Here is a 10,635-nt window from a genome sequence, read left to right on the forward strand (position 1 = left end):
ACAAAATGCGCATGACAATCGCATTCGATTAATCGTGCAGCCCTACCTTGCAGTATTTAAAACAACATTAGAGCAATATAGATTTGAGAGGTTTTGGGGGTAAAACTGGGCCATTTTGCTGTGACAGTTTGATGGCGAGGCTTGAAAAATGGAAGCACTATGTGCTGTTCCCAGAGTAGCGCTTTCATTCCACCAGGGTCGAAACAGCAATTTTTAAAGCCATCGCTTTATTTACAGTACAGTTGCAGAAGTTAAAAGATGGTCAGAGAAATCTGCTGCACTGTCCATCAGACAAATAAGAGCACAGGCAGGTGTGTGCTGATAGAACGGCCACAAAATTGTTTTCTCTCTCTTTCTCTCCCCTTCGAGTGGGGAGTTACCTTTACAACTACAACAAAATGCTATAAACAGCTCCCTTATTTCAGTGGGATTTACTCTAATAAACAGCGCAGTATAACTCACACATGATATAACTTTAACAGCTTGGGAGAACATACAAAAGCATGTATATTCATCAGAGGCTTTCAGTATTGGCTAGGCTGATCTGCGGGTATTAAGTTTTCCATGAGCGTTAATAAATTCTAGAGTCGTCGCGTGGGCAGCAATTGTTTTTTCTCGTGCATTCAGAGATTCAGACAGTTTAGTGGTTTTATTTGGAAAGGGCTTGATGCCAGATTAAAAGCAGTAATGCTTGTGCAGAGTTTGTGCGGGTGTGAGCAAAGCTGGTGCTTCCCTTGTTCGTTAGGGAAGAAAAACAGAGTATACATCAACTTGACACAAACAGAAGTCTTGTGTTGTGGCATAATTAATCATATCCTGACACGCTCTCACATTTAATGAGCAATCTAAGATTGTAAATAGCCGATCAGGTAATGCTGCTCAAAAATCCATATTGCAAAAATATATCACAAATGTCAAGTAAAATTATATGTAAACTTCAAATTTCGGGATTGAACTTTTGTTTGGGCTATTTTGTAGATGTTGACGACGGCAGTCCTATGTATAACATATGTATACCAAATTAACTGTAATTATTAAAAAAAACAATGTTAAACTAATATGTGTTTTGGAGTAATTAAATGTGATATTTATTTATTCGCAATCAAGTATTAATTAATTTGATGCACATATCTTTATTCCAAATTGGTATACATAAAGTGAAAAAATTTACATGTAATTTTTAATTAAACAATTTAATGAAATAATATTTTTAATTTAACCAGGTATTGTTCAGTTCAAGTGAATTATTAAGTGGAAATTGTTGTTTTTGCAAATAAATAAATAAATATATAAATTCATACATAAATAGTGCAGGCAGATGAAATTAAATTAAATTAAATTGACAGCCCTCAAATGCACACATACAAAAAAAATATATAAATATTTTCCATCTAATATGCATCAGTGAATTTATTTATTCATTTTTAAGATATATTATTCTTATCAAATGTCAATGTCAATTTAGATTAAATGACGCAATTTGAGAAATAAAAATGTATTTGCATTCAACCGTAAATTTCATGATCAGTGATAGGGCACTCTATTAAAACAATTGACATGGATACAAAGAATCAGATTTTGTATGGAAATTAATACAAAGAATTAATAAAATTCTTTGGACGAACCAACAGCATCTCTGCTTTATGGTTCTAGTCTAACTGCATGTAAGAGAGAAGTAAATCGTAATTGTGAAGCGACTCTGAAGAATGGATTTTGTTGTCGTGAAGCGTTAGGATTAACTGGCCAGCTTAGGCAGACAGAATGATTGACACAAATCTGAAGACAATTCCCCGGGGTGAATCGTTGAGAGAGCGTGGAGGCAGAGGGGACAACAGTGTTTACTGGATTGTGCGCCTTGATAGATTTACGGGTTTGAGAAGAGAAAGGGCTGAAAAGCCATATAGCCGAATGAGATGCACATCCACTCAAGCCTCATAGACAACCTGCCAGCTATCATAGCATCCCCGACACTTGTCTGGTGGCATGACGAAAGCTTAAAGCCGCCTGCTCGCAGGACCCGTGCAGATTCAGCAAAGGCTTCTTGAAATGCTGTCTGGGAAACCGAAGCAGTCTGGCCATTTCTATGGGCGGTAATAGGAGACAGGTGTCATCGGAGAGATTGTCTTTACAATGAGTTGTTAAACTCAACCAAAGTGACCATTAAAGAACTTGTTTCACTCGGGAGTTTATATCTGCTGCCATATTATTAACTAAATAAATCCTCCCCGGTCGGTCAGTGTTCTGCCAAACCTAGATGCAAAACAAATCTCTCAAACAAAGTAATATCCAGCATGTTACCAATGGGAATCTCAAACCAGTAACTCAGCCTGAGCTGTAAAATGAGCTCATATAATTAATCGATATTTTTCCTTAAACACATTAGTTGGATGTTCGTCTAACTTTTCTAAAACGTTAATACTTACTAGTTTCAGATGGTTCTGAGAACATTCAAAAGTAACTTTCCCATAATGTGTGCAAAATAATAAAATGGAACGTTCCCTGAATGATTTCTCTAACATTCATATAGCCAAGAAAAAAAAAATTTTTTATTTTTTTATTGATGTTTTAAATGTTCAAAATAACTTAGCAGGAACATTAGCAAAACATTCTTAGAAAATTGTTTTGTTAGCTAGGTCTATCTGTGTTCAATTTTGCATTTCAGTTTTTCAGTGGTAATGCCATTTTCTGATTTTTTTTACTTTTGAAAAAAAATTGTTTTATTAATTTAATACAAAGTTCGGTCATGAAATGTCATGAAATCTAAATGGCACGGGCCAATAGGTTCTAACTCAATCAGACATAATCACATGATTATTGACATGGTGCAGCTGATTGGTTTCTTTGCAGCCAATGAGTTCACTGCACAACATTCAAATACTTGGCTAGTGCTTGCTGTAGCAGTTGCAGTCTGCTTCAGAAACCCTCCACCTTCCCCAGCTCCACCTGTATAGATCTGCTATGTATGTTATATATTGGAGTTATTTAATATATGTTATATGTGCAGCAGCAGTATTTCTTACATGCCCACAGCAGCATGTTGTAGATGTATTGGCAGTAGCGAGTCTCGGAACTTATAGCAGATTTATTCCACCAAAACCAAACACATTAACATTGTCACGTATATTACCAAACTAAACTCTCTGAGAGATGTCATGACCAAAATGCAGTGATTTTAATTCTAAATTGGTATACATAACATGAAATAAATACAATTACAGTTGTCAATATTTTTCCAATCAGTTCAAACCAAGTGAAATTAAATGTAAACGTAGTTAATCAAATTCAAAGCACTGTTTTTCAAAGAAACAAATAAATAGTGCAGATACAGATGGAATTACATTAAATTCTTCTACCAAACCTAGATGCAAAACAAATCCCACAAAGTAATATCCAGCACGTAACCAATGGGAATCCCAAACCAGTAACTCAGTCTGAGGTTTTATTGGCTGTAAAATGAGGCCATATGGAGGGCCGGTTAATCAAACGTGTTACGATGTACATTTGCGACATGTTTTTGCTCAAATAACTCAGATAAAAGCTGTATTCTTACATTGTACAGCTTGAGGGGAAAGGAAGAGATAGCAACCGACAAGACAACACAAACATCATCAACGGGCCTCTGGAGAACCGAGGCCACCCCCTCCCTCCGGGTGCTGCCGCTACGTCTCCGAGACTCACTCCCAGCAAATAAAAATGTCTTGGACTGCAACCACATTAACAGGGATGGAGGGGACAGATATTAGACACATAAAAAGAATGAACCACCCTAGAGCAAGCTGCAGCAGGCGGGGAGTGGCAGACCATACGCATGAAACTTGGTGCAAACAGTGTTTTGGCAGGCGTCGGAGTAGAGGGAGCAGGGGTTGGACTCTGTGCAAAACACCTCGGAGGAGGCAGAGATGGGCACAAAGAGAGAAACGACTGCATCCGTGAACTTTTTCAGCAGATCTTCCATGTATCGATGTATTGACGTCTTTGTGTGGTGCATGGGCGTTGGTGGCCAACACTATTACCTCAGTGAAAGCTACAAAAAGCAGAGCAATTGACATGTCTCCAAATGACAGACGATAAACAGATGCACTCATACAGAGCACACAAAATGGCTGCTCTGTATCTCAAACCATTATTTTCACAACAACAACTGGGTAATTATGGAGGTAATGCTAGAAACCACATAGCTTGTGTTAGTCAGTTTTAGACCTTTTACTTACAAAAATTATTTTTATTTTTAACTTCATGGCAATGTCCCTTCACATATTATTAAATCTAGTTACACTAACTTCTAAACAGCCAGATCAGATCATTCAGTTAATCCGACAAAGGTTCAAGGTTTGGCTGGTTAGCCCTGCTGGTAGATGTTGTAACTACGCCATCAGGCTGTAAATATCTTTGTATTTGTATATCTTTGTCCATTAACGTCCATTCAGATGTACTATACTGTTCAAAAGTTTGGGGTCAGTAAGATTTAATTTTTTATTAATATTATTTCTATATATAGTTTTATTCACATAAAACTATAAATTAAATCAATTAAAGACATTTATAATATAACCAAAATATTTCTATTTTTAAATAAATGCTATTCTTTTGGAATTTCTATTAAAGAATCTTAAAAATATAGTTTTTCGCAAAACATTTTGCATTTGCATGTTCACAGTTCTCTTGGTTAATGGTCACATGACATGCAGATAAACACAATATTTCACTTTTTAGTAAGTGTTTTATTTTGATTGATGTTATTTAAAATTATTTACTTTGATATTACATTTTTAAACTTTTTGTGAGAACTGTTTTAAGGTTCAATATACATAAGGCCCGACTGACTTGCACAGCAAAAAAAAGCAGCTTGCAGACAGAGAGATGAGAGCGCCATGAAATTTTTGACTCTCATCACGAGTTCTCCTCCCTTCACCCTCCCCATCCTCGTGCTCAGGAGTACATTCAGTAACGTTTTGTTATTCCCTTCGGAGCAGCAAGCCAGAGAATATGTCATTGTTCATCGTTAAATGACACTTGAATTCTGCAACAGTGAAGTTTGCCTCGTCTACTTTATTAATATTTTGTCAGGTAGTGGCCGCCCTTCTTTCATATTGCCTTTTTGTCAAGCGCAGCAACAGACACCCGCATTCCTGGAAATGAGTTATGCAAATAGAATGCTGCAACACACCGATACGTGGACGGCACCGTGAACATGTCGCGTGTAGCAATAAAGAGCGGCTGACAAAGAGAAAGGGTCAGCCGTCGCTATTGCCTGAGCTGAAAGAGAATGTGCGAGTGAATCATGCCTCTCCTCCGTTCCTCCCCTAAAGATGGTAATCTACTGTAAATCAATAAGCACCCATACCGGCTACACGTCTCCACGCTGACACAGCTTAATTACCGGCCAGGTCCGGTCTTAAATCACACCAAATGAGATCAAATAAATAATGACCGGTTTAAGTGCCGCTGTCCAGGGTTCTCTGTCAAAATTGGCAAGTGCAAATGAGTTGCAAATTTATGGAGATACAACAAGCTCTGGAGGAACATCCTGCATTGGGGTTGACAAATTGAAAAGGGGGGAATGCCCAGGAACCATGTTTCTTGCTGCCAAATAAGACAGTTAATCTGCAGACTCTCTCAGGCTGCTTAATTCCGTATAAAACCTATAAAACCATATTTTTTTGCACTCACACTCCTCTGAGTTTAATTTAATTTCGAAATCTCAGATGACAGCCAATACAACAGGATGTGTTTTCCCTCAGCAGGCCGATAGCTTTCCGTCAACGTGCAATAAAAACGGTATTTATGAAGGAGAATACACTCTTGTCTGTCTCTCCGGGATGGCTTGATGCATCTGGCACCATAAAGTGGAATATGGACTATTTCCTGAGAGAAGATTTTAAGTTCATGTCCATACCCTCTTCTTCACGTCTGGTGTGTTTTAGGAGCGATTACTGGGAATTTATAAAACACTCTTAAATCTGCATTCCACCATGATAGAATGCCTGTTGACAACTTGATTTAGATTTTTTGCTCCAATGGATCCTGAGCAAGAAGTTTGTCAAGCAGGCTGCAAACTCAATTTGCAGAACTCTTCACTGATTTTTTTTTGCTCCACACATTGGGAAATGATTTGTGGGCACTTCAGTTGCTTTAAAAAAGGAGTTTAGATATTGTTTTTCAAGGAGTTGCACTAGTGTTTCTGCTACTGAAAGCTTTATTGGGTCATTGTGTTGTCTCTCTAGTGCACATTTAAGTAGCACGTGCTGTACTGAAAAGGGAGTGAACCTGTATAGTAATAAAACATTGCTGGTACTCCCATTTCAGACTGCTACCAGTGAATGTTACACCCTGTTGTAGACCTTAAGCTGAACAGTTATTCACAATTTTGACAGCAGTAGAGAGTGGGGTAAGCTATGCCACTGTTTACTGAAGTTATACTTTAGTCAAAAATAAATGAGACCGAGATAAAATACAGATAAACTTATGTTCACAGAGGCTGAATTTATTTGATCAAAATACATTTAAACAGTAATATTATGAAATATTATTAGAATTGAAAATAATTGTGTTCTATTTTAATATATTTTAAAAATGCAATTTGTTCCTGTGATGCAAAGCTGAATTTTTAGCATCATTACTCTTCATAAGTATTCAGTGTCACATGCTCCTTCAGAAATCATTCTAATATGCTGATTTGAAAAAATGCTCAAGAAACATTTCAGGATTTTCAGGATTCTTAGATGAATAGAAAGTTTATTTGATTTTGTGTGTGTGTGTGTGTGTAGCTATGTAGAAGTCTTTACTGACATTTTTATCAATTTAATGTGTTCTTGTTGAATAAAGGTATTAATAAAAAAAATTTTTTTTTTAATTATTGCCGACCCCAAACTTTTGAATAGTGGTGTAGTTCAGGGAAACACATAAAGCAAATATATATTAACAATTAACTATGCATTGTCTTATTAAAAATGCTTATTTTGCAAAACTTCACATTTTCTTTAATATTCTTAAAAATATTTCCATATGTAAAAATATAGCCTGACAAAGGTTTAATAATTTAATGTAGGGAAATAAATAAAAGTGAAATTCTTGATAAAAAATATTTTACTGGTCCAGAAAGATTTATAAGACTGTTGTTGCTTTTTCAGGACAAAACTTCTAATCCTTGGAATAATCCTTGATATGTGTGTTAAAATGATGGGTTTCTTTTTGTCAGTGCCCTCTCACATTTTTTTATGGATCCATTTTCAAAATGTTCAGTGTGATCAATGTCTTGGTATTTCCTTGATTTGGATCCAAAGCATCCTGATCACAGTCGATTAGTAATGTACACATCTTTCCTTGCTCTCCCATACCTGTAATTAGTAGTCATGCGTATGCTCTGACTGACACTGACAGTCAACACCTGAACACATGGACTCTGGAGTAACTGTGTTTAAAAAATCATTTGTGGTAGCTAAAGTGACAAAGGAAACTTGCTAAGGGATACAATGATTCATCTTCCTCCTGAAGACAGAAGGACCGAACAGCTGTTTCCTCTCAGGAGGCTGGAGCCTGGAGCCCCATGCGGAAATCGCACGGCTTTTTGTATGCTTAATCACAAACAGTAAGACCAGTAATCCACTGTCAGCGGACAAATGACCCCAGCCCCAGAGAAGTGCAATTACTGCTGCACCCACCGCAACTCTTCTCACCTAAAACACTTGACCTGAATTTAAAAATGCAGTCATTGCTCTCCACTCACTATTCTTTTCATGCCAACTTTCCATCGGCCCGTCATACATAACAATAATGAAACACTTGCTGTGGGGTATTATCCAGCAGACACAAATAAAGTGTACCAAAAGTCATTTCATCTGCCCTGTGGGTCATTAAAAGCGCCTAAGGAAATGCCTCTGCCGTGCCCTCATTTATCCGTTAATCCGCTTTAATTAATTCCCTTTCATTTACCTTGGTTAGCAGGAATCAATAGCACAGGTTGCACTTAATTTGACAAATGTTCTTTCTCTTAATCCCACAGTGCTTTAATGGATTTATGGGGGTCTTTCCTTAAAGTGTGCTGCGTTCTTAATGAGTTGGGCCATCGATCCACCCAAACTTCCCAAAATTTGCTAGCCCCTCATTTTACTGCTATGGGCATAATCATAGGGATGATAGGAACTCGGCCAACTTCAGAAAATCGAAAATTTCCCAAACAAAACCTTAGTCAGGGAGCAAGATATTTAATTTTTCAGAGGAATGAAAGTGCACTGTAAAAAAAAATAAAAAATAAAATAAATAAATAAATGAGTTTTTTCGAACTGAAAAAAAATAACTACTTTCAGTAGTCAAAAACTCCATAGAACACTTTTAAAAGTTGAGAAAATTATATGATCTAGGACTAGGGTGACCATATGTGCCATTTATACAGGGCACGACCTGGCCATTATTTTTATATTGCCTAAAACATCCAAAGTAGTCTGACCAATAACATGCAGGTATTGTACATAATCGACAAATCGTGGCGCATGAGAAGGTGAGAATTATCAAAGCGATGCAAATAAGTGCACGTGTTTGTTTGTTCGTTCGACTTGAAGCTGCGCACCGATCATTGTATGACACCAAAGTACCTCAAGAGCGATTTGAAAGCATAATAGCCGTCTGCTCTGCTCTCTACAGCTCTCGTGAAATAATGTCATACAACGATCAATCTGCAAAGTGCTAACAGCCAAAACCTGGATATTTTAGGCAAAATAGAAATCCTGGCAAGGGTGCATCCCGTAAAAATGGCCCGTATGGTCACCCTATCTAGGACCTTTATACAGTGCATGCCATTGTAAAGATGTAAGTCCAACCCTCACAGCCTTATTTTCATTTGTGTTCAATTCAATACGGTATCTAAACTGAGGTCCAAAGAGATTGTGCTACAAGAGCCTGATAAACAAAATTTCTTCATTGGCATTGATTGTTTCCCAGCAGGCACAGGACATCAATATAACGTCAGGTATATAACGGACAGACGTTGCATTTTGGTTGAGAATGAAAATCAGGTTGATGTCAGTATTTGACGCCAACTTGACATTGACTTAACATTGGATTTTGGTTGCACAACCTAAAAACAAACAAATATCAACGTCAGCTGATGTTGGTATTGGACATCAAATTAACATTGACATTAGATGTTGAATTGACTCTGAATTTTGGTCACCCGATGTTGCAACCCGAAATTTAACCAAATATCAACGTCTTATGACATTGTGTGCCTGCTGGGTTTCATTAAGAATATTTAATATCCATGGAGCCTTTTTCATCGCACAAATGGTTCTTTATAGTGGAAAAGTGTTCTTTAGATTATTAAAAGGTTCTGCTCACACACTTTTAAGATCTCTTCACTGAAAGGTTCTTTGAGGAACCCAAAATGGTTCTTTTATGGCATCGCAGCAAAAAAAAAACAAGCTTTTGGAAGGCTTTAAGTGTGTAAGAGCAGTTCGCCATGACTGAAAAAAAAGTCATATTTAATATGGTGGGGCAGAAAATGGCATATAAAATGAGACTTGTGATTTTGTCTATATTACCAGCCTTTCACTCAATTACATTTTCTTAACACCAACATGTTGCATATGATCATCAAGGTCCTGTGACTCATTGATTTAATTACTAAAAATGATAATCTTAGGGTTGTCTTCTGCCTCCTTACAATATGTCTCTACCGACTTTCAAACCAAACCTACACTCTTATGCATCATCTTGCATTCTTTCTCTTGGAACAAAGAAACACCTGCACCTTAAACATACCTTTTTCTCATATTAATATAAAGCAGAAGTTTCATAGCCGTGGGTGTACAGATCAAACGTGTGGGATGTGGTTCCTTGAAAGTCAAGAGTATTATAGTTAATATTCTATAGTTTTTATTTTTATTTTAACATTGCATTGTGCTGCTTAATATTTTTGTGAAAACTTATGATACTTTTTTTCCCAAATTTTATTTGATGAATTGGAAAGTTTAAAAGAACATTTATTTGAAATATGCATTTTTGTAATAAGTTAAAAGTGTCTACTGTCACTGACCCAATTTCCCTTTTCAATTATTATTTTGGGGAAAAACTATATTAACTATTAATAAATAATTAGTATTATTAATAACTATTAGCTTGTGTGCTGTCCTCATCCTCTAAAATTGTATACAAAACTACACAAACTAACGCAAACCAATAATACAGGCTAAAAATATAACGTGTTGCAGGTACTTTACAATCTACATCGAAAATAAAAACAGCTGATTTAATAAAGAGCTGCTAAACATGTTGTTTGGCTCTTGACGTAACTTGCCCTTTTCATAACAAGAGAAACAGCCCCTTTTTGCTTGTGTGTTTCAAGTAGAAGGAAACCGTCTCAGGTTACTTATGTAACCATGGTTCCCTGAGTAGGGAACAAGACACTGCGTCCTCTAGGGGTCGCTATGGGGAACGCCTCGTCGTGACCTGTGTCTGAAGCATACATTGAAAAAACACCAACTCGTTGGCCGGCGACAGCCATGACGTCACTACCAGTGCGACTATAGTATAAATAGGCGCCGGAGCATACATCATTCACTTCTTCGTATGAAGCTTGCGTCCGCAGCATGGCAAGAAACCTAGAGGACGCAGTGTCTCGTTCCCTACTCAGGGAACCAT

Source organism: Sinocyclocheilus anshuiensis, unplaced genomic scaffold, assembly GCF_001515605.1.
Source record: "Sinocyclocheilus anshuiensis isolate Anshui unplaced genomic scaffold, SAMN03320099.WGS_v1.1 scaffold58, whole genome shotgun sequence".
Classification (NCBI taxonomy): Eukaryota; Metazoa; Chordata; class Actinopteri; order Cypriniformes; family Cyprinidae; genus Sinocyclocheilus; species Sinocyclocheilus anshuiensis.